Below are 6,059 nucleotides of genomic sequence, written 5' to 3' on the forward strand. Positions count from 1 at the left end.
ATAGATTAAAGTGCCACGTATCCTATACCTCATTTACAAATCCAACTTATTATCCGATTTCGGGGTAAAACAAGATTGTGTATGGGGATTGGGATATGACGCAACTAGTGATGACTATAAGATCCTTGCAATTAATCTGAAAGCATATGGTCATCGTGTTGAAATTCTCTCTCTAAAAAGTGGTTCCTGGAGAAGAATCGGTAATTATCCTACAGGCGTTCATTACGTTTCGGGTTTTAAGGATTGTGGTATGGATTATTTGCCATTTGTACATGAAGCATTTCATTGGCTTGGTAGGTCACCTTATTATACTATCGTTTCATTTAATATTTCAAATGAGGTGTATGGAGACATACCGTTGTTGGAGCGATTGCGCAATATGTCCGACAAGCTGATCATCGACCATGGTGTTTCAGTATTGGGAGGAATGCTTTGCTTGTATTCTACATATATACACCACCATATGCGCACTTTTGAGTTGTGGGTAATGAAAAACTATGGTGTCAAAGAATCTTGGATTGAATTAATTACAATACGTAATCCCAATCTTTTTTATTCTGCCAGACCAAAACATCTGTTTGCGGATGATGAAGTGCTACTACGCTGCCAACGTACTGGATCTGGTGGTACTGTATTCAGGACGACATCTAGAGGACCATTTGGATTATGGCCTCATTGTGATATCGTTAAGCTTGCAATTGTACAGAGAGCTTGATCTCGCCTAAATTACTTACCTAGTATATATTTGCCAATGTATGATTATTGGGTTTTTGTTATGTGAGAGTATCTTACTGCACAACGTATCATTTCATAGGTCACTTCTACTCTCTGTGATCTACTTAACTTGAGATTTCCTATGCTTAATTATATGCCTACAGTCTGGAAAGATGTCATTGTATACCGAGGTTGAGGTACACAAAAGTGCAATGGACTCTCCCTGTTGATCCTTGGCTATGTTGTAACATTACAGGTGGGAATTCTGGCGATAGAAGTTTGTGTTGGGGGATCTGGTATTTGCACCTGGCAATTATATTGGTCTCCACAGCAACACGAGGGTGGAAGTTGGCTTTTGAATTATGCATGGAAAGCCTACTTTCCTCATTTTTATTTTTGATCATTTTCTTAGCATTGCTAATTGTAATGTCATCTTGAAGTACATTATAAACTCTGAGATGGTCAAATGCTATTTGATTTTTCTCTCTGTGTATCACCTTTGTTCAAACTCTCCTTTTCCATTTAGATGATTTTAAATGAAATGGGTGTTTTTTTTTTTTTTTTGGAAATGATCCAAAGGAGCAGCTAGTAATGGAGTTTGCTGCATCTTAGTTTTCTCATAGAATGATTGGACCATTTTCCTCTTCTCATTAAGCAGAGTTGATATTCCTCGATCGTTAAGTCAAGCACTACTTTTTTTTTTTTCTGTTTTCTTTACCTTTTCTATTATTCAATTGGTCTGTCTATATCATTGTATGGGTGTATGCTATTTTTGATATAGCCCATTTGGATTAGCCGGAAAAAAAAGTAGCTTTTAACTAGCAAGTGCTTAAAAGTGCAACTTATTTTGTGAATAAGCTGTTATGTTTTTTGAAAGAAGTGCTGAAATTGAAATAAAAGTTAAAGTGTTTGGTGAAAAAGTCTCAAAAGCATTTTCCTGTTAAAATGACAGAATGCCACTAAAGTTGTTAACATTAAAGATAGCTTATTATTGCAAAAATTTTAAATATAAATTGATTAAGATAAAAGAAGTTTCTCTAATGTTAAAATTATAAAAATAAGATTATCTCAAGTAAATATAAAGTACAACTAGAGGGCACGGCCCCAACCTTTTACATTTTGAAGTTGTGGATCCTTTGCAGTCATTCGATGAACGATAACAGTAAAAAATAAAACAACGGTAAAATTTCACACGGAAAGCATAAAGTTACAGCTACATTGATGAAGAACAAAACGATACCACTAGTAAAGAACATAAGGTAACAATTTTATTTCCTTGAAGGTAATGATTTTATTTCCTTGAACATACTTTTAAAACGTATCACTATATTTTTCTTGGTCTTCCGACTAAGTAGTAGATCCATCCGAAGGTTGATCTGAAACCGCCTTACAATAGCATATTTTACTTCATTCTTCACCTTCAACTTTCACAGCTTGCACAATGGCATAATTGAGTTCATGATATAACTATTTGAATTGGCGTACAATCCAATGGTCCCGGCAACAGATCCTAACAGGGGTCATTCTAGCAACCAAAGAACTTAGGCCTTAAGAGTAAAACAATGAACCACAACAACAAAATATCCAACTTCAAATAAGCACACCAGTAAATCATATGGCAATGTCATAAATGAGTGAAACAAATAAGTAAATTGAATTAATTAGAATGACATTGATCAATAGGTCACTGGATATGTTGTTATTGTTCTTGTTGACATTTATCAATAGGAAGTTGTTAAGCATGAGCATTCAACAGGAAGAATAGGAGCAGATTAAGGCCTGGGAATACTTTTCTTTTTTTCACAAGACATGTCCGTTACTTATCCGGGGAATGTTTTTTAGGACATACCCTTTTTAGAGTTCACAACAAAGTTGCAATCAAACTTGCGGAAGTCAAAACATTCATAATTTGGGTAAGTAACGATGAGATATTTGTTGCAAGCGTATGAATAAAGCGTATGAATAAAGGTCAATGAAATAGATGAAAATTCCAAATTCGGATCAAGTCCATAAAAGGATACATTCTCTCTAAAAATATATATATAAGCACCACAAACTGTACTAACACAATATCTTAACTGTCAAATATGTTGAAAGTTTTAAAATGGATAATTCAGCTTAGCTAGTCTATCCAGTATTATTGTTATTTGCTAGAGTACTCTATGTGCGACTCGATTAATTTTGCTTTCGGATATTCTTCTTGTTCTCATTACTTACAGATTTTCCCAGCCTGAATATTCTTTTCGTTTGCAAAGAGCTATGAACATAATTTAATAAGCAGCGTTTAACCAAGAAACTAACCAGGAAAAAAGGTAGAAGAAGAAATCTTAAACCTGGGTTAATTATGGATGACCTTAAACAATGCCATTTGCTATCAATTTTCCTAAGGGCAAAGATTAACTTGTTCCTCCACATCTCGACTATAATCAGGGTTCCCTAATACAGCCGAAGTCACACAATTTTACTGTAGAAAAGAAATCAAGCAGTCACTCAAATGTCATTCGATCATAGTTTTATATTTGAATTTTCTTGGTAACTTACCACTGTACCTTTAGAGAAGAACAGATACTTATTCCAAGACAAAGGAAACTAAGAAACCACGCTGCATAACGATGACTTGACAACAATGTCATCTGCAATTTTTGCAAAAGGAACCAGTTATTTGCAAACAAAATCATTCACTATGTTGACATCCATAGTATCAGTCATATTGCCCAAACTTTAATCTGATAAATCTCAAGAACTATAGGCACCGCATATTTTTTTTCCTTCTTTCTATAATACACTTAAGCTACTAATCTGCTTCCAGAACAAAATGAGAAGAAGAAAGAAAGACCACCCCTTCAGCGAATCCTTCAGAGCAAAAAGGTAATAGTATTAAGAAAATAATGCAGCTCATTATAAATAGCAGGTAAAGGAAGAGAGTTCAAAATGGACGACAATATTACAATACTCTCTGAATGTAATAATAACCATAGGATATAATCACAGAGATAATGTGCGCGCTTTGAGAAGAGATTTCACTTGAAAAGCACATAATGCAAAAAGTACAGAACAAAGAGTTTAGAAGATCAAAAAAACAGCACATAAATTGCATGCCCGTCGCTGCTTGTTATCTCCCTAGACCCGCATCGTTGGCACTTTGGCAGCAGACGTTTGCATTGCATTGCCAAACAGTGAAGTACCAGTAATAGACAGCTTCAACCAAGAAGGTGGAAATAGATGAAAAGTACACCAATAAAAGTGCTAGTGTCAGTCACACATGCGAAGAAAATGAAAACAAACATGTGATTAACTCTGCAGTTTATGAAACAGGGAGTTTCCTGGACAAAATTCTAAGCTTGAACATGTAATCTGCCATTTTATCTTATCACCTAAGCTTATTACGAACCCTCTGCAATCATCTGAAGCAAAGTATCTAAGTAAAAACCTTGGTTCTTCTAATAAAAATAATATGATTCTGCCCTCAAAACACCTACATCTGCAGTAATAATAACACTGATAAAGTGCATGAAATAATGCACACAACCTGTAGGCATTTTGTTCTTGTACTGAAGAAGAAAAACAAAAGCCATCTTGAAGTCGCAGAGTGCAATCACATTAATATGTATCTCAGTAGTAGTTGCATTGATCAATTACTCTCAGTAGTATTGACATATATACATAATCCAAATTATTTAGTTTAGCAGAAAAATTACACTAGCCTATTTTCATTGCAATTACACAAATTTTACGTAGGCCACAAGATCTGGATGAGTTTGATTGCATCAAGTTTCATTTATGCGAAATAACACGATTAGTACAAAAGAGAGCAAGTAATTTAAAATATTGAGTTTTAAGAAGTGGGTAAATTCAGTTCATGATGTATTATTTGGGAAATGGCACAATACGGCTCAGTATTGTGGTTTACTACTTACATAAAAGAAGAAAACTAACAATTTATTAACAGCGAAAATACACATTTTGGTGTAATATCTCTTTCTACTCGCTTTCGGAACTGCAACATGGTCTCTCACACACATTGATCCTGGGAAAAAAAGGTTGAATCACAATTGCATATAAAAAATAAAAAAATAATAAAAAAAAGATAGAATATGACAATCTACAAATGGTTGATGCCATCAGAGTGAATATAAGATTGAGGGTACAACTTTGTCCATCTGTTTACCGGGGAAAAACAAAAGAGTAAAGCCTGACATTCCGAGTATGACGTGAATACAAAATGCATTTCAGTACCCTACAAGGTTAAACAATGGAACACTTGATTTGAAATCTCAAGTCCTAAATAAAAAGCTTTAAACACGTGTGATAAAGTCTTAAAAAACGCTCCAAGCATATTAGACTTGAAGCGCAAAGAGCAATGGGCTAAACAACTTTACACAACATGTCGACTAAACAATTCGATAGACCAAGTTTTTCAAAACCATCCTTAAGTCAAACCCCAGGTCAAAACTATACTCAGTACAATTGCCGGTTCAATTTATAGGAGTAATAAAATAGACAGCAAAACCAACTTAACTATGGAATAGGGGTTCCAGATTAATCGATAAAACCAGCAAGAAAATTGAAAGCCATGAAAGAAAGCTAAGCACAATATAAAGACTCGTGCCATGAAAAATCCGGAAAGATAGAAACAACGTGGCTGTTAGGTTACAGCACTGAAGACACGTAAGTAAATAGTCAAAAATAGATTACCATCTCCATATACCCTAATCGTAAATGTATCTGTTGCTGTTATTCATTACTCCTAGCACATTGTTAGCCTTAGAAAATGGAAGGATGTAAAATGTTGATTTCATTTCACCTGATGATACTGTACCCTTTCCCGGTAGAGATTTCCTTTGACATCATATTTCCTTTTTGATTGAATGTAACGCCTAAACCGTACTAGAACGTAATTTCTAAAGTATTATTATTACTCCAGTTGCACAATTCTCTAATTCAGATGTACATTGATGAAATTAAATATTTTTTAGTTTGAAGGAAACAGTAGGACTTTAAAGCAGGGGCAGATCCAGAATTTTTATTCAGGGTGTTCGGAAAAAAGAAGAAGCTAAATATACACTATAATTTTTTGCCGAGGGTGTTCAAAAGTTAATATATGCACATAAAAACAGAAAATTTACCCTATATATATACTGTAATTTTTTGCCAAGGGTGTTCGGGTGAACACCCTGGACAACACCTGCATCCGCCCCTGCTTTAAAGCCACTAGAAATCAATTTTTGCTTCTTACAACTGGTGAATTAACACAACGCCAAAAGACGAATTACTCCTATTAAAATCTGTTTATCAATTAAATTATGTTAGGCGCAGTAAGTAAATTAGGGTTGTTGTAGACAGAT

Source organism: Lycium ferocissimum, chromosome 5, assembly GCF_029784015.1.
Source record: "Lycium ferocissimum isolate CSIRO_LF1 chromosome 5, AGI_CSIRO_Lferr_CH_V1, whole genome shotgun sequence".
NCBI lineage: Eukaryota > Viridiplantae > Streptophyta > Magnoliopsida > Solanales > Solanaceae > Lycium > Lycium ferocissimum.